Source organism: Dermacentor variabilis, chromosome 5 (assembly GCF_050947875.1).
Source record: "Dermacentor variabilis isolate Ectoservices chromosome 5, ASM5094787v1, whole genome shotgun sequence".
NCBI classification, from domain to species: Eukaryota; Metazoa; Arthropoda; class Arachnida; order Ixodida; family Ixodidae; genus Dermacentor; species Dermacentor variabilis.
This window is the reverse complement of record NC_134572.1, coordinates 72,638,296-72,657,917: the sequence shown is the minus strand read 5'-3', so window position 1 is coordinate 72,657,917 and position 19,622 is coordinate 72,638,296. Positions and strand designations below refer to the sequence as shown.

The following is a 19,622-nucleotide window of genomic DNA, read 5'->3' as shown; positions in this document are numbered from 1 at the left end:
CGAACTCAGCGGAAATACCCAACGCAGATATTGAGAGAAATTGTTTAGATTGTGTGGTCAAGATCGCCGGTGTCTCTCGCAAGTAATTTCTCGTGAGGACATGCGTCAACTAAATGAGCTCGCACAACTTTGCATTCTTCAGGGCCACTTCGGTGCTTGAGCTAAACGCCATGGATTACGCTTCGAACTACTAAAGATACTTAAAACTTGGAGCAGCACCTGTGTTCTTTATCGTTTTTCATTTAACTGTCAGTGAGCACTCCGTGGATGGTTACGAACTGTTAAATAGATAAAAACATTTATGATCACTTCTATTATCGTCATATTCCTTTAATAGAAAAATTTAAGGCTTAGGAGAGGCAGGTATTATAGTGCACTTGTCGCCAACATTTCCAGTTTGTGATAAATAAATAAATAAATAAATAAATAAATAAATAAAAAAAAACGTGTGTCATGCTACGAAGGTATTTTTTTCTTATGAAAAATAGCATCACTCAATTAGTAGTGGTAGGGCAAGTAGAGCAATATAGTGCAAGTGGAGTGCACTTGATGCGAAATCGCAATCTCATACGTCCTCGTTTCCTCCTGAAGCAGCATCCGGGTGGCAGACCTTTCACTTAAGTTTCCATTAGCGTCATTTTATCTTGTCGTTAAGCATAACTATGCATTTCTGCTTATTCATTTGCCATGAAGTTGTAAAAGCAATGAAGTTCCATTGATGCTTGAATCTACCCCTCAGCTCATCCTTTATTCTAAAAAAATAACAAGTAGATTAAATACAATATAACGTCATGCGTCTTGCTATGCGTGATTTGAAATGTCGTCTTTCTATGCTATGTGCTGCTCTCACTAAAAGAAGTTTAGTTCAATCGCTAGATTTCTCAAGAATTTACTTATTCGGTGTCATAGCATGATAATTCGCCTGGAATCGGCTTTTTTTTTCCTTGTATGATCAGTGGTATACTGGAACAAAACATAGAGTGAAGTCTGTTTTATAATTTTATGATATTCAACAGCCGAAGTTTTCAAATTCTTAAATAGCAACACGCACAACAATGTCAATGTGCTCCCTTCAAGCGGATCCAGTAGGTGTGTTCGGTTGCAGCAGCTTTGGTCTAACACGCAGGATGTCTGAGTACAAGAGATGTCTGTGTGCTTAGGCAAAGCTCCGAAAAACCTTACCGACGCAATGTACAGGTAAATTTCTGTTTTATTTTTCTTTTCATTATCACGGTGTGGAATTGCATATTAGTCTCGAGTGCTGTTATTGCCGAAGATTGAATTCAGTCTTCGCGAATAGAAAGAGATGTAGAACGCCGGCAAAATTGGATGGAGTTCTTTGCGAAATGTGGGAACAAAAGTTTCAAACTGCGCAAGTTTGCGTCGCGTCCACACCAACATTGCGCGCCAGCTGAGCGAGTGAGAACAACAAGGAACGTCGGTGTGGACACTTTATTTCAGTTGAACACAGTTTGGACAAATAAGGCGTCGTTAACAGCCGGGTTAGGGTAAGAAATAAAGAAGAAAGGAACGTTTTGCTAATGGCACGCACAAAAGGACCCTCCATCCCGTGCTCACTGAGGCTTTAGAGTAAGCTTGAACGCGTTTTCTTATAAATTATGGAGCCGCCTTTCCTCAAACGCACTCCTGCCTCTACATTAGCAACCGCTCGCATATTGGGCACTCAGCCGCAGGTGATTTTCCGTTATCGAATCAGGCACTTAAGAATGCCTGCCACGAGCGAGTTTTACCGTCTGCGCGGCAGCTGTCTTCACAAATTTGACCGTCGCGATGGTTGTTTTTGTGCAAAGCAACGTGGCAGACGGTGTCCATTGTCGCCTCACCCGTTCTTGGCATGATGGATATTGTCGTCGCACAGATCGTATGCAGGCGTCTGATGAAAATTCGCTTCGCTAGTTAGGACCATGTTCGTGTTGGAATGTTGTCACTCTCTCTTAACGATAAGCATGGTGATGTAACGGTGTCCATCATGACGCCGAGCATTGTTCGTTAACGGGTTAGCTAAAAGATTTTGTTGAGACGGTGAACATGTGAGGCCAGGCTTTACAAAAAGCTTCGGGTGCCAAAATTGACAACTGGGTTTCTGAGCCCTAAGTGGACCATGCGGGCGTTTTCAGTTTTACTGAACAGATTTATAAAAAGTTTCAGTTGCATCTACGGCAAGAAGATGTTCATGTGTAATGTTTTCACTTGCATGCGATTGGATCATAAGGTAGGCTTTGGCATATGTAGATGTGAAATCGGTAAACAGAAGCGCTCCAAAACTATGAAAATATATTGAGCGATGACGACTTTGGTTGTGCTGGCCAAGATTGGCTCGGGCCCTGGCGGGAACAAATTTATAGCAGTAACCTTCAATAGTCTGGTGACCAAACAAGAGTTCGTGATTGGCAGTCATCTACTTGAAGTTTTGCTGGAAAAGATTCATCTAAGGTCAGTAATAATAGGCGGCCCGGATCGCGAGTATGGTTTTTTTAGTAAGAATGGTTTGGGGGCGTATAGCATGAGCCTTCTTAACGAATGGCGGCTTAGTTATATCACTGCAAATAAAGGTGCCTCCCCAGTGCAACAATGCAGCAATAAGTGTCGTAAACTTGAAGGCTAACAAGAAAGAAACTTGAGCGGCACCTATAAGAGACCAGTAACGTGTGGTAGAGCAGAAAGTGGCAGCTGCCATGTGGAGATAGGACGCCGGGGGCTGGGATTACAGAGTAAATGCGGGTGGATGATATTTAAGATAAGTTTACGAAGTGGAGTTAGGCAAAGCCCTAGTTCGAGTAGTTTGAACATTTCTAACCTGAGCACTAATTGGCTCAGACATGAACGTACTCGCCCGTATCAGTTTCTCGAGGACACAAACGTTCGAAAGTGAGACCTGGAGCACACCGCCTGCTTGACTGTGGAGATTATCGATGTTCGCTTTTCAACGCGTTATTATCTGCGCGATCACTCTGGACGCTTCAAGCATACTTCGCTTGGTGCGATCCTGTAATTTAATAAATGATTCTCAATTATATCCTCTTTCCGTCTGTTCACTGAGTACGCAGCTTTTTGTGACTAATTCGAGAATGCTTACGCAAGCATTTAATTGCTTTACTGCAGAGAGTTCGAAAGCATCTGGAGAAATTTTGCAGGTATTTCACAAAGAGCCAATGAATCTCCATTTAGTTTCTAAGTTTCTACGTGAGTGAGCAGTTCGTCGTCCCATCCGCGTGAGTTCGTAAAATGTGGACTTCCACGAGAAATCCTCCTGCTCACTTTTTTTTTTCGTAGCCGTAACTTTACGAGGGCCTTTTTCAACAATAACGTTTTAAAAAAGAAAACACAGTTATTTTTTTTTTTACTCAGGAGATAGAGACCAGTTATATATAAAAGCTATATCACGCGCTCTACGTGCCTAAACTCTAGTAAACAGTTTTTGTTTAGAATAACGCCACTATTTAAAGTCTGCCATAGGTCCTCGCGAAAGGGACATTGCTGTTAGGGCGTACAGTTTGCTGATGTCCTGGTGAGGTTTTCTCATCATGAGAGTGATTTCTGCTCCGACTAGGAACCGTCCATATATTAAGTGTTTATGCTTAGCTCTCTTTTAGTTTCTCCATGGCGGTGCCTATTAAAGGGGAGCGAGTGTTTGCATTACCGATTCTCCTGTGCACTGGTGGCTCTGGTCTTTTAGACGCGACGGCGACTATATGTGCTTTATCAGAATACCTCTTTATGTAACAATCCGTACGACAGAAAAAAAAAGCTTGTTCTGATGGTGCCAGCGATTGTAATCTCCTTACTCTGAGCAACAGACCCCACGTTTGAAACAAGATCGTCTTTCCTTTTCTGACGCTCATTACATAACGTTTGATTTATCCATTTATTCTTGTCCTCATAGCACGTCGAGCTCATTAGCTTAGAATGGTAGTCGTTTTCACACAACACCCTTGCACAGCCACACTATATACTCGTCGATGCATTTTAACAATAGTTGATTTTTCTCAATCTGAAATGTCGTGTAGCTGAGTGAGGAAGCAAAACGCGAGTTTCAAACCCCCTCCGGCCCTAAAAAAATTAAATGGTGTTGTCCCAGCATACTGGACAGTGTGATGCAATTTTCACACTGAACAGACCAAGTCTTCACCAAAAGATGCGGAGTAACAAACGAAAGTGTGTATTTCCTTTACAAGACTGAACATTTCCGATGGACATAATGGACCGTCAATAATTTTTTATGGTTTCAAAAGAACACCAAAAGCTGCCTGAAATCAGCAATGCGAAAGAATTGGCAGCGGAAAGTTGCTTTCTTAACAATGAATGCGCCGAAAAAGAAAAGAGGGCGGGGGGAAAATGGTTTCTTTCGTTATTTCGTTCTGTAGCAGAAGACAAAATGACACATTTAGCTGTTATATAATGAATGAACGACAGTAGAAAGTGGCGGCCGGTAAAACTAGAGGAAACACGCCCGGAGGAAGAACACGAATCTCTACTACCGCTGCATAAGTTCGCCCGCGGGCTATCTGAAGACAAGTTGGAATTGCTTGTTCTCGGTTCTCAAAATGTGGTCGGCAGTCAGAGCGCGACTTTCAGGCAGGGCCTGTCTCGACGGCAAGGACGGTCAATAACATCTGCTACTGCTCTTGTTTTCCGACTGTCTGCTAACCGCCGCCGGACTCGAGTTGCGGCGACGAACGCACTATGACTAGCGTGGCGGAAAGAGGGAGGGCGACCAGACTCTAAGGCCCCGGGACGTTTTGCGGTGCGCTCGAGGGAGACCACGGAGGAGGACGTACATGGGGAGGAAAGGGCTACAGCCCAAAGGGGAGAGAGAGGGGGGATTCTGGTTGTGTCGCATCAACGCTTCAGTGCATGGTGGCGGTTCCGGTAACGCACGCGCAAACGGAAAACAAGCATGCTGCGCCGGCGAGGAAGCGCTAAGCACGACGACGCCGTGGCGTCACAGCGTCGGGGCGGCGGTGAGGCATCCAACCGTGCCCGCACCCAGCCGGGCTTGGACGAAAAGCTCTCGATTTGCGCGCTTCCCATATTACAGCTTTGGGTTCCGCCATATATAGAAGCGTTCCGGAACGGGAAGCTTTCACGGGGAAGCGGGGCAGGAGGGGAGGGGGGCTTGCCACAACGAATGAGTGGGCTATGCGTGCACTGCAAGCCGGGACGCAACGACAGCATCGCTTTTGCCGAGGCTCCGGATTGTGGCTTATGCCTGCGTCTAAGAGAATTAAGTGGATTTGCCAAGCGCTTCGCCGCCGTTGCACAAACGCCAAAGGGATGAGTGGGCCGAGAAAAAGAAACAGTGGGAGCGATCTCTGAAATAGCTAGTTTTTAATGTCGTATGGGAAAGCTGCAGAGATCAATAATGCAAGGATGCGCCAGTGTTCCACTTGGATGCTGCACAATGGAAGCTCGATTTGCTTTCAGGCATTCTAAGCCTTACCAGCTCAGTCTTCAGGAAACTAAGTGTAACAAGCCTAAGTACGTGCACAAGACTGCAAGCGTTCTTTAGAACACGTGAGCAGTGCTAGAATGAAAAATAGGTCTAAGGTTTCAGCGCAGCATACCGAAATGCGCAACTTCTGCGGCATTGAAAAGTGCAAATTGCACCCCATTGAGGGAAATATGTGCGACGGTTGCAAGGAAGCTTCGCTTTATGGTCGCACCCGTGTGCCTTACAGCACGTCATGCGCGTTCAGGAAAACAAAATCAAAGCAAAAGTAGCAAACCCGATTGATCACTGCAAGCGGCGGAGCTGCTGTAATTACACTCGGAAAGAAATGCGACTTTCGCGAGCGAATGTGCGTAATCCTTTCTTCGGCCATTTCACTGTATTGTGGGCTTCAAACTGCCAGGGACATCGTAACTTAATAGGCAGTCTATTCAGAATTTCAAATAATTGCAGTTCAACATTGGTAAAGGGAGAAATAAAGAGCATGTATTGTAATATAAGAAAATTAAAACACTGCAGCGTTTCATCCGACTCTGAACTCATTTATCGCACCAACAGCAATCTGTCACAGTGCACAGTGCAGACACTATGATCTTCTCAAGAGTGCGAATGTACACAACTTCGTAATCGCCCAGCACAGTATCTTAAATATAGTTCCCTAAGGGCCCTGTAGCTATTCAGATAAATAAATAAATAAATACTTCGACATCGTCAGACTCATATCGCTCAATGCAATATGGGGAGGGGGGTAGCGGGATTTCGTTTCTCTTCGCTATATGGTGAGGATGACACTAAAGATAAGGACGCGGGCCGTCTACTACTGCATCATAACATGATAAGACCGTTACAGAAATTGCGGACACAGAAGATCCAGTTTATGACATCCAATTGCTTTCGCAGTAACTGACGTTCCGATGCCACTGGCTTTCAATGATTCTGGCAAACTCTTTTTATCAGTTGCATAAAGTGCTGCTGCTTGAAGAATGCTTCATTTCATTGGCAGCCATAAAATACGTTCTTCGTATGCAATATAGGCATCAGTATAGGCGGCCTTAAGAATTTCATGGTAGCTGGAGTTCCTTGAAATCGGAAAATTCCAAAGCGCTGTTTTGCTACAATCAAAAGAAAATTCCAATATTGTAACAGCAGTGAGCGCTTTCTTCCTCTGCTGAGGTGAAGCGCGTATCGTAGGCTGTGTACTCACTTCGCTGCAAAAATTCGTCCCGAGATATGGAGGGAGTGGGTGTGGCTGTCTAAACATCCGTGATTAATTTTCCTCTGTTCCCTCCCACCGCCACTTGTGTTCCATTATTCAGACACACAGAGTGTCTGTTTTAATTACATACGCACTACCACCGCAACAAAAGAGGGCGTTGCCAAAAAGTGCCAATTATTGAGCCTTCTTTTAGTATTGGGTCTCTCAAAGTTAAACAATAGATGCATCTAGAAAGGGTTCCTGTTATTCGAACCAGCCGAAAAATGAAAAAAAAAAAGAATCTTCCCTTTCACGGTGCGCACCCTCATCGCGTTTGCCGTTTGAAAAGTTTCATACGGTACTGTTTGCACTAAGTGTTTGTTTTCGAGAACAGAGCTCGTGAAATTTCGCACGAACAAGAGAGACGTGGGGTTCAGCCCCGTATGCAACATTTCACAACCTTTCGCGTACAATGCTTCTTCTTCTTCTTCTTGTTTCGTTCTTCTGCTTTTCTTCTCCTCAAGCGCGACATTCGTGACGCTCGCTCTACCACCCGCTAGTGTGAATTTCCTTCCCCTAGAAGAAAGAGGAAGTCGAAACAAAGCGCTCAGATTCCGCGGATTTTTCTTAACGGCAGCGAAAGCAGGCTTCCCGAGTGCCGCCAGTTTTCAGCGATTCTGAGCGGCCCTGGAGTCTTTTGTTGAGGTCCCTGCAGCTCCGGTTGCGAATGCGAGGACAAGCGCAAGAACGCGAGTGAGCACCCGTATTTTGGGAATGTCAGCCCTGCTTGCACGGAGTGGAACAGCGCGCCGTTATCCAGCTTTCTCTCTTCCTCTGCCTGAGCCGTCTTTGCGCTTTCCCGTCAATCACCGTAGCAGTGGGAAGACGTCCTAACGTATACGCAACTGGATGTGAGAATAGAAATAAAGAAATCTCGTAAGGCTCACAACGGAGTAAAACAGAATGGGTAGATAAGATCCGAAGATACAGATAGTCTCAGTGCCGGTATAAAAGGGTGGCATGCGGTCGGGAGTGAAAAAGGGGGATGTGAATCCTAAAGTGGTGGAGGTGCAAAGAAAGTAGAAAGTTTGGCCTCTTTATCCTTTCTTACCCTTCTGCGTGACCTCGGTTCCACAATGCGGAGGCGAGTCTGGAACCACTAAAGAGGAGCCGTGAAACTTGAGGAATTTCGAAAATCTAAAAAAAATAAAGCGCTGTATTCATGAGTGCCGGGCTAGCAATTTGGCTCCTATCCGGCCAGCAGACTCAATAAGTCAAGCTTTTATTTGGAACAACAACAAAAAAGTATGAATAAAGTGTCACACAAGTGGGAAAGCCACGGTTGTGCGCCTTATTTTCTCTTTTTTTTTTCTTTTTCAAGGTTGGTTCGTGGGCCATTGATCTCGTTTGCCGTCAGTGCCACTGCTTAGAGCATTGCCGTGTGATTTTGTTTGCTCTGTCCTTCTTTTCGATTTCGGACATTCCGTGCCGCTGTCTGAATAGACAATTCTTTGCGGTGATCGGGGGAGACAAAAGCTGGCCGCACGATACGGCGAACGCTCCACGCAGCAGCTAAACTATTGTTCGAAAGGGAATACTAGTGGTGATCCGTCATTTTTTTTTTTTTGCACGTGGATCACCCTCTCCTTTGATTGCAAGGAAAATTAAATGAGACGGCGACTGGGCGCGTCTCAATGGCTGGCCCCTGTAGGGGCTTATGAAAATGAATTATTCATGCCATTGTGAGCTCGTCGTGGCACACTGACGCGCTGTTAGGGCGGTCTCTTCTTAATGCGCCTTTCTTGCTTGCCACTTTTTCTGTCTTCGTTAGCGGGCAAGGTCTAACGAATGCAAAATGTCAGAAGTTGCCCTCAAAGGAGAATAAGCTGAGCTTGACTGCGCAACTTTTTCAAGATGGCCAATCACATCCTTCTATGATTTGTTCTTGCGCTACACTTACGAACAATAGGCGCGCGGTGTTTCTTTCGGACGACTCTGGGAGCACACATTAAGAAGGCGCTTACGCCGGACCTCACGGAGCACTGCACATGCGTCTTCTTACGTGTCTCATTCAGCTTATGTGCCCCGGGATAAGGGCGTATCTTTCTGTGAAAAGTTCAGCATCCATCACAGCACTCACGCCCTCATGCTCTCCTTGCCGCGGGCACCATCACAGCCGCATTAGAGCACTCGTACGGTTGAAGCCACGTATACACGATTCTAGCCGGTCCGGCGGGCGAAATTTCAGCTTTGACTGTCGTCTGAGTGCTGTCTGCCTCGTATCTTGAAGCGCAGATTACTATGTGCACAATTTGGATGAATCTGGCGCCTAAGGGCTGTACACACCCTCTATAGGTGCGCATACAGGCGTATACCTTGTAGGTGTGTGTACCCCGGCTGCGCACAACCTGTAAGTAACGCATACCGGAGTCAGTCATTCCTTTGAGGAAGAAGTACGAATTTGTAAAGGCTACACCCAGCCCTTAGCGACACCGAACAGCGTGGTGTCACACCGGTAAAGATTCTATGGTAATCACAGCTGCAGGGGTGATGGATCGACTATATGCGATCACTGTAACTGTGAGGAGGCCATCGAGCACCTCAGCGGTCACTGCATCTACTTTTGACGTCCAGCGTCAGCCTCTTAGGAGCACGCTCAACCACCTTGACGGCCGACCATTTATAGAGGATATAAGATCCTGGTGCGCTTGCCCTCATCCGTCGTGCTTTAATCACGTTTCTAAAATCAAGGGCCCTGAAAAGGAGTTTATAGACACCCTGAGTCAACTATTGAGCGAGCGTACTACCTCTCTTTTAGTCTTCTCCTTTTCTCTTTTAATTTCTTATCCGCTATCCCCCGCTCAGAGTAACCAAGCGGACGTCCGCTAGGTCAACTTTCCTGCTTTTCCTTGTTTCCTTCGCTCTCTGTAGGCGTATGTACACTGCACCGTACACCTTGCGTGTAAAGGATTTATAGTGCAAACCCCCTGGCAAGCGTTTGCACCCTGTGTGGGGTGTACACTTTTAGTGCAGTGCAATTATCCGCGTAGATCCGACTTCAAAAAAAAAAAGAAAGCAGTCGTCGAACTTTGCCCAGTCAAAAATTTTGCTCTAAGCTGGTGTTCCTGAGATACTCTGCGGAAAGCGTTGAAATTGGTAAAAAATGTCAAGTATAATGAGCAGCAATGGTAGCTAGTCGTTCATTTTAAATAAAGTGATTAAATGGGAAGTAAGTAAATGGTTGCTCACCGCGTGGTAGCTGTCCAGCTACATGCGCTGACACCTGAATGTTGGTCCGCATGTGGCGATGGAGCTGATGTGGAGGAGGGAAAGGGGGCAGGGAAGGTACAGGGTGAGAGGTGAAACTAAAACGAAGGAACCTATTCACTTAATCTGCAAAGCGGGATAAATAAATAAATAAATAAAAACAGCCATATTACACAGGAAAACCATACTTCGGTTGTGCTGTCACTTCGCCGAAGTGTTTGTTACCCGGCTCCGCATACAGTAATTTAAGACCTTATACGGCCTCCATTTTAAATTTTCAGTACATTTCTTTGTTGTTGTTGTTGTTGTTGTTGTTGTTGTTGTTGTTGTTGTTGTTGTTGTTGTTGTTGTTGTTGCGTTTTCGCGTATTCGATGTCAGCGCGCCTATACAGAAACTTCAAGTGAATTGCTTAAATGTCCAGAAAAAGCGTCTCGCTGAACTGCGTATCACCGAATTAGTGACGATCTCAGCAAATTGTAGTTCCCATTACACTTTGTAACTTAATGGGACTTTGACACCGGCTGTACCGAATTGTTTAGGTTTTGTAATTTGCTCGCCGAAACGTCAGTAGTGTTTGTTTTAATAAGCAGTAAGTATACGTCGGAGCAAAGATAAATGGAGTTTTGATTGTGGCTGTTTTCTCACTCACTTTGTCTATTTGATTATTTTATTAGTTAGCTTCAACAATTCAACTAATCCAACTAAAAAGCATAGCACCACTACCGACAAGTTTCTTCCGACTATGAAAGTAAGCCGTAGTCATATTTTACCGCTTTCAACGGAGGGCCTCTCTCTGAAACCCGATAAAGAACAAGGGAACGGTACATCGCGACGTGCGTAATGGTATGCACTATCGGCTCGTTTTAGTCAAAGTTCGCAGAAGGCACGCGCCCGAACTACAAGATTACACGCTAAGGCTAATATAGGAAATTGAAAAGCTCAGCCAACAAATTCAAACGACAGCTCGTATATCATCCGTGACGTGACGCTAATCTCGTGTCGAGCAGTACTGTACCGCAACGCAATGTTTGCCCAGTGGCCCGAAGCGAACGGTGCCTATATTAACGCTTTCCGGCATTTCTACGTCCGCTTACTACCGTTAAAAAACAAAACAAAAAACAAAAGGTGATTAACGTGGACGCGACGCTTGCTTTCCTAGCCTGACTACGACATGTTCCGTAGGGATAAATCGTTCCCTCGCCCAACTACAGAAAGCACTGAAGTGATGCCCCAGCCAAAATAAATGAAGCGCATAACGCAGCGCCCTGTATATCTCGAGCTTATGTGAAGCCAGCCAAGCGCACACCGTACTCTAAAGATTAAACACTGCGGTTAGACGTGCCAAAACCGCCGTATGCCTGCATGAGGCGCGCCTTATAGTGCGGAAGTGCGGATTAATTTCCATCACGGCGTTTGTACTGCTACGTTTCTAGTTCTTGTAATATTTTATTTAGTTGCTTCTTTCCGCTGTGTTATTTTTATGCGAATTTGTCAATTGTCTCATGTTTATTAATCCACCATTACTTTGTTTCCAATTTTCGCTTCGTAATTATGACCCTTTACTTTAACGTGCAAGCCTTGACGGTAACATATAGAAAAAAAAATTATTTACCCTCTGGGATTCTGTAACGTGCACCTAAATGTAAGTATACGAGGATGTCTTAACGTTTCGCCCCCAGTGAAATGCGGCCCCCACGACCAGGGCCGAACCCGCGACCTCAGCAATGCAATGCTATGGCCGCGGCGGGTACACCGTGCTTTAACGAGCGTCTTTGCCTCGTTGAATGGCCTGCCATACGCTGTCGATAACGCACTCTGCTGTACATTACGAGTGAAGCGGAGGAGCGCACGCCATTTCCCAATAAATGCCATATGCGATATCAGGCGGCTCCGCGAAGCGTTCCAAACGTGAATTGCATTGCTTCCACCAACAAGCTTTAGTGTTTATAGGCAGACAGGCTGATAAGCCTCAGGTTGCCTGAGCGGCAATCATTCCTGACGTAAACTAGTAAGACTTAGTGGCTGCTCTGCTTGGTGAACAAAACTTTAGAGCGTACTATCACGTCCGGGCACTTGCTTTTGTCGGTCATGCATGTCTGAGTTATTTTTCAAGGTTAATAGACGAAGAGCGACAGTAAGGTCGTTTGACATCCGTCCCGCCCAATGATAGAAGGCTTGCGGCTTCTGCAAGTAAAAGGTAAATTCGGGAGATTTATATCGACAGATTTTTTTTACTTTTGTTCTAGCTCTACACGGTCGTTTATTCCTTCTTCTCCAGAAGCATGGTTGTCAATGGCTAAAGCTGCTGGAGCTTGAAGTTTACGTGCGGAAGTTCTTTTCGTGAGACGAACATATGTGTTCTTCTAAGAAATGTACCGCTGCCTTTCTGGGCACCCGTTATATCAAAAGATGCAGTTACTTATTAGAGAGCGCAAACATAGTAAAACACATATTTCATTAAAAATACACTAATTGTGTCTACTTTTGTCTCAGTCTCTCATGCGCCGTCACTGTTTTCGTTTACAAACTTAAACAAGCGAACCCATTTTTGTGTAGCTTTTACTGACGAGCTACTGCTTGGCGCGACATCAATAGGTATCACATATGTACTTATCATTACAAGGGAAGCGAACCAGTATCAGTGTCTGAGGCCAAGTGGAGGCTTTTTGCGTTAGAACAACAACAACAACAACAACGACGACGACGACGACGACGACGACGATGATGATGATGATGATGATGATGCTGATACAAGTGTTTACCAATAGATTGACGGCAGAAAGGCAACTGCTTTATAGGAAGGGGCACAGCAGCCAACGGCATGAAATAGAAGGCATGCAGTGCAGGCAGAAAGAAAAGCAAACCGCATAAATACATACAACCTCGAGAGAAGTGGGAGTATGCATTGGAACACAGGGCAAACGGCTAAGGCTTTTTGGTTGGCGGTTCTCGAGAATTCCGCGTAGAACGCACGCTGCCGATGCCTAGAGAAACCGCGAGATGCAGTGAAAGGCTGTGCGTTGTTTGCTTGTGGCTTCCGTGAAACGCCTGTACGTAGATTCTCTGCCTTAGCATAGTGCGCTGAGCCTTGAAATCTGATACGATTAACGAAACTCCAGAACGCTCTTCGGCCCTTACTGTGCTCTTCCACAATTCTACATGTATATCACACATATATCCTTAAGCAACATTGAGAAAAAAAATACATTTACACAGAAAGTAAAAGTTTACATAAAAATGAAGAGTAGGCAGGACGGGTATAAATGAAGAGCAAGAACATAACAGATCACGAAGTGCACTTAAGCTTACGTCCTTAACAGCGTACAATGGTGCTGGCAACAGGCTGGGAATAAAAGGGAAACGCGGGCGTTGGTGAGTGTTTACAGACAGAGATGATTGGCCAACGTAAGAGCGAAGACAGGAAGCTCCCTTGTTACCGAAGAACTCAATTTGACTTCGCGCTGAGTTCGCGTGGACCGCTATTGACGAGGCATAGCGTGTGCACGCAATCCTCTTATACTGGCTGGCCGAACGCGAGGCGGAAAAAGGGGCTTCGTGCCTGTTTTCCTTTTTTTTTTCTGCGCACGTTGCTGTTGTCTCCTCAACGCAAGGGAAAAAGCTAACGAGGCATTCGCTTCTGCCGTTTTTCTCCTTAGGCGCGTGGCCACCGTGAAATGCGCGCGGTATACCACTGCGCGGTCATTACGGGGATCATGGGATTTGGAGATGCGGATTACCGAGGTATAGGCGTGGGCTGGCCTTAGCGAGCCAGAGGATGACGGGGAAAAAAAAAGTAACAAACGAGCCCGCGCTGTGCTGGAAGCTCATTGCGTGGAGTCCTTAGACGGAACAGGCCGTCCGCCGAGAGACCCTGCCGCTCGCGAGCACCGCCGTTGGACGAGGCTGGGCGAGGCGGGAATTAGTTCGCATCGCAGCCTGCGCTGCTTGCCGTGGCAGCTTACGTGAGCTGGGAGATGCCGCATCCTCTGTACGAGGCCGGTGGTGGTCAGCAATGCTCGAACGTCTCTCGAAGCCTCCTGTATGTAACTTATCTCGCACGCAGATCCCGGTTCGACATGCTCTGATTAGGATGTTTAATGAACGTGGTAATGTGGAACCTGACTCTTCTTTTTTTAAATTCTTTAGGCGTGCGCAGTCTACGTCTGTCCTCCACGCGAAATTACATTTCTTATGGTCCGGACAAGCGGCTACGAATTGATTTTGTAATGTCTGCCATTGAATGGGGGCCATGAGCGGTGCGACTTGTAGCTATACGATGCATGCAGATAGCCTGTGTAGGTTCACGCTTTTGTATATTATTTAGCTGCACTATTGTTTCTAATTGCTTTTGGCAGATTACACAATTTTAATCCATAGGCTAAGTTACTCGATGAGGCGGTCATTACATCTACTAGTAATAAAAAATTCTTAAATGAGAAGGTAATATAATTACACCGATTAGTTTTCTAATATTATTTACTTTACGGCACATACTTAAGTCTACGAAATACAACTAGCCACTTTGCAAGGAATGTCCTCTTCGAGCGAAGTCTGAGAATGGCACTGCTTTCGAGATATGCGCCGTCAAATTTTCAGTCAAAATGCACTGCTGTACCGCCTACGTTTTTTTTAAAGGAAACGCACTTGTATGTATTGAAGCACTAAAGTAACTGGAATGACAGTGCATTTTGTGAGACACTTTGAAAGCTGCCTCGAAACTGGCATCGGGGAAACGTCGGGGAACTCGGAAAACTCTGGCAGCCGTTGGAGAAGAACGCCCCTCCTCCCTCGTCTGAACCCCCTCGCCTCGCGCGCCACAGTAGGGGGCACGCATCCTGGCCCGCGTTCTTCGCTCGCGCACGCGAGATTGAACCGCGTTTGCCGGCTCACCCTCACAAGTTTCCACTCATACGGAACCTCACGGCGACGGCGATGGCGATGGCAGAAATGCGCCTGGAGTGTCCATATAATTGCTATCGTAATAAATAAATGTATGGTTGATACCTCTTTCATATTGATTGTCGGAACACGAAAGTGAAACGTGTCTTCCCAGAAGCTGTTCATTGTCTGCTTCCTGAACTTACGCATGCAGCGAAGAGCGCTCGATTTGCGCGTCGGCGACCGTGTTGCAGGTTTGCTTGGCGCGCCGCTGCCGAGTCGCTTCGGCGAAGACGCGAGCATTTTGGTCCGCCTCTGTAGTGTGTCGGGCAGCCAGTTGTGCTGCGACGCGCTCGGCTTCAGGAATGCGAGTGGCCGAGTTCACAGCGTGCGCAGCGAACGCGCGAAGGCGTTCCGCTTCACGCTGGCGTCTCTCTCGCCGGACCAAGGCGAGGTTCGCCCGTCGGCGTCTTTGCACTTTCTGCGTCGCTTAGCGTAACAGTTTTCTTAGTTGGTGTACCATCGCAAGCTGAGCAGTAGGCGGCGTGTAAGCACTGCTGATGCAGGTTGATGCTGCACTCCGTATGCGAAGAGGCGTCACAGATTAATCTTACGAGAAAGACAAACCATGTTTGTCCTCCTAAAGGCCGCGTGTAGCCCGCAAAATTACATTTATCAGACTAAGAAGGGCAATGATTCTGGACAGGTAATGTTTACCGTTTTTGTACGTTGTATCTTGTTTTATCTATATACCGTTCACCTCGCCCAAACATGTAGTAATGCTGACGTGGTGCCGCTTACGCGCATCGAAAGGCCAAAATAGTAAAGGACTGATATTGATACATCAGTCCTTTGATATATCATTCATGCCTATATCCCGCTATAGCAGCCTCTGAAATAATGACTGCAATAGAATTAGATGTTTAAACCAAAGCTCGAAGATTATTTGGAGAAGTGAATAAGGGGAAAGGAGACCGGGCTAAGTATACTCGACTATGTAAGCTTCGTAGGTTAAGTTCCATAGGGAGCTGTTTAGCGTTAGCCCATGACCGGTGCCTGGCCTCAAAAGTTGCACGCACGAATCTTGGCACTCCTATTAGAACTGCCGCTTCTCGTCATTAATGAAAGCCTGGGTTAAAGTAGTGGAACAAATAAGCAAGATTTGCCTTCCGGCGCATTGGTCAGCACACATACCCAGTAGCACACTGACGTGTTACGCGCTTCACGTCCTTTTAACAGACGTGCAGTGGAGTGTGATTGATGAAAGGTGTGAGTGGAAGTGCTCACGAGCAGGAGTGAGTGCCCGTGAGTTTGAGGGGACGTGAGTGGTGAACCAGGTGCGGGATAGAGTTAACGCGAGTACGAGCAAAATTAATTGACGGCGAGTTTTAACGGACGTAAGCGTCGACGTGAGTTAGTGTAGCCTAGTGTGAGTGGACGTCACTTTATGTGAGTGAGTGCCGCTTAATGAGAGTGGACGCTAGTGCGTGAGCGTAAATGGGTGCCGGTAAGTGTGAATGGAAACGAATATGAACGCTAGTGGGTATTGGTGAGCTTGAATAGAGCGACGTGAGTGAATACCGACGAGTTCGAGTGCACATGAGTAGGAGTGAGTTCATTGCCTACCGAAATATTACGTTTACTTTTACATTCTTTGGTGTTGTGAACAATCCCCGTTCAAGCGCTAACGCTCTTTCCAGTGCCATCACCCTTTCTTTGGGGTAAGTGGTGGGAAGGTGCTCGGACCTGAAATGAAGACGCAAAGCAGGCATCCTTGGGCATCTTGTTCGAGACCTGCACTCCGCCCCGTTCCGCCCTCGCTTGTTCTCGAGCGAGCGGCGAGAATCGATGAAGACCAGGCGGCACGAAACTTTTGCAGAAACGACTGCGAAATATATCGGTCCTGGCGTTTTTGGTCGAACTCGCCTCCAGGCCTCCCGACGTCGCTCGCCCTCCTCGGTGTTGAACAAACATTTGTTCAACGACTGCGAGCAAACATTTGTCTGTGCGAGGTGCACGACATTGAGATTATATTTGCGACCCCAGAAGAAACGCAGTGCTCGTCGCGCTATAGGCTGAAGACGCGGCCTATTTCTCGCATCTCGTACTCCCTGCTTCTTTTCCCGCACGCGAGCCGAACGACTTTTCCAGTCTACGCGTCTCGTTTTCATCGTTCTCTCTCCAAGAGCGTATACACTCGGAGAGTAGCACGATAGCAAAACTTTGCGAAAATGCGGAGTCTCTTGCCGCAGACGACGAAGATTGATTTTGGCCCACAGTGCTAGTTGTGTTCGTAGGCCGCTTTCTTTCTTTTCAGTCTTCCTCCCCGTCCTCCTTCCGTTCCTCTCTTTCCTCGTCCTCGTCGAAGCATGTTTCGACCTCTGGTTTCTTTCACAGTGCTGGCGTTCCAGCGCGGCCGTGTTTCTCAACATTTTCCTTTCCAGGACGCTGGTGCGCGCTTAGCGTTTCTTTGATCAGCATTCGAGTCTTCGACTGCGATCGCAGAGCTCGCGCGCGCGCGCGCGTAGAGGGAGCGGAATGCGGCGTTGAAAAGGCGGCCACACTCTCGTGGTCCTATTCCGCTCGATGTTCGACGTCTCCCCCTTCAAGTGCCTGCCGTGAAAGCCAAAGATGCGTCGGCCCCACCCGAGTCGTTGTCCGCTCCTCTGAACGAGGCCTTCAGCGCACACCGACGACCTATTGCTTCGTAGCGTTATGTGCGCACCGACCGCTGATGCATTGCGCGGTTGTGTGTGTGTGTTTTTTTTTTCTGTAGGACGAGTCTGCAGTGCTCTATCGTGCTCTTGGGAGACGCCGCAGTAGGTTTCAACGTTTATTCCGTGCAGTGCTCTGGGTGCATGGCGCTTGCTGCCGGTCCCGACGGAACATGCGCAAGGAAACAAAAATCTGAACCGATTTGTATTTCAATACTCTTCTCAACTTGTGCCGTCCTTCAGGTCATAACATAATAAAGGAGAGAGCAAACGTGGTCCGTCGCGTTTTGTTTAAACTGTCGTGAACTGTATATTTCGCGTTTTCGTAAATGCCGCATCGACCGTTCAGTAGAAGGCAGCCTCCGGCAAGAGGGGGAGGTTAAAGGGAAGTGGTGGGAGGTGCCTTCATCAAAGCATGCAGAGACAGCATGCTAGAGTGGGCTCGCCGCACACTCAATGCTATCAGCGCTGAAGACCCGGCATTTCTCAGAACTGGGGAGAGAGGTGCAAGTCCCCTCGTCTGAGCAACGGTTGGAGAGAGAGAGAGAGAGAGAATGAGGTACTTATTATGAGAGAAAAGCTGAGAAGTCGGCCTGGATCAATATTCTAAGCTGCTACTCGGCGTAGAGGGAAGGGGAATAGGTGTAGAAAGAAAAGATATTAGTGGAGTCGAATGACTTACTACGACAGCCAAAAAAACAAAGCACGGAACTCAAAAATATTGATGGCGACGGGAAGCAGTCGCATCCCTAGCAATCTCGAACTATCGCCTTCTAGTGCAGATCGAATCGTTGTCAGCAGTACATGCCCTTGCAGACCCCCCTGAAGAATTGGTCCCCTTACTTGCGAGCGCAGGTGTCTTCGATGTGTGTGGTCTCAGCCTCTCCGCTGCGCTGCATTGAATTGGTGGAACGCAGTGCGAGGCTTTGTGTAATGCGGTGCGTGAGGAGCCTTTACGATCATGACAGAGCCAGGTCTGCGTAAAGTGGCTGGAGGATGGAATCCTGGCTCTCGGAATTCCCTTCGTAACCCTTTGCATCTTTGCTCCCTTCGTTTACGCCCTTCTTTTGCATTATTCAGGAATGCATAAAAAGTTACACGCTCGGCGCTTCTCCTGAGGTCTCTGGAGTGTGATGCGCTCATCGACTGCACTGTTTGTACTTTTAGAGTAGTTGTCAAGCAGATTTTTTGCTGCTATTTGCATACAAGGTCTAAAAATAAAAGAAGCTAGAGAAAAATATTATACTACTGGTCAGGTGCCTTGAGAAACGCACTTATTATGATACTCTATAGGCGCAATTAGTCTCCTCTTCAGACAAGCTGCTTTAGCTTGAAGCAGTATTGGTTCCCCTGGCAGTGGCGGCCAGTCGCCTTTAATCGGATATACAGCTGCTTTTGCTCATGCTAGTTTCTATCAGCAGGCCATGAGGTGCCTGCTGTCATTATGGACTAGACATCGTGTCACTGTACGTGAGAGGAGATGACACTTAGTAGACTCGGATGAAGGTCCGCTGCCATCGACGTGTTTGATCGCTTGTTTTGTTTGCATCAATTGTGTTCGCAAACAACTTATTGCGCGAATGTTTCTCATGCAGGAATATGAAGCAGCCTAGTGGAGGAAAGCATCGGCAGGGGCGTAGTGGTTACCCCTTTATTCAAGTACACACAAGTCTTCACCACTCCTTTCAGGTATGGTGTTACTGGCTTTTATATTGTTTCTCAGAAGAAATGTCGCACAAACATTGCAGAGGGAGACTCACAGGAGTCTTGAGGGGCCTCCCTAAACAGCGCTAACAATGTTATCTAATACGACTTGGGTGACATCGACGGCAAAGACGATAGGAGAACGACGATGACCCCTGAGGGATTGAGGTCGGGTTTTCTGCGAAACCCATCGTTCATTCACGACACGTTGCGTGGCTGGATTCATATAAGTGGTGTCCCAATACTCGTCGTAGGCGACTAAATCACAGCTTTTCAATTAATCACAGCGTTTGAATTTAGATGAAGCTGAAAAAAGAGGATGAAAAAGCATACTCGTGAAGACGACATCGAAGTCGAAAACGACGCAGGCTGATTTGCTGTTCAAACAACATG

The 19,622-nt window shown here is 46.9% G+C and overlaps 1 protein-coding gene across 1 annotated transcript in view; it reads left to right on the top strand.

Moving 5' to 3' along the window:
- Positions 1 to 19,622, top strand: part of LOC142582787 (dopamine D2-like receptor) — a 470,062-nt gene that overhangs the window by 82,156 nt on the left and 368,284 nt on the right. The window contains exon 2 of the mRNA XM_075692826.1: positions 19,121 to 19,214. The gene's annotated coding sequence lies outside the window, so the exon portion shown is untranslated. The remainder of the gene's footprint in view (positions 1 to 19,120; positions 19,215 to 19,622) is intronic.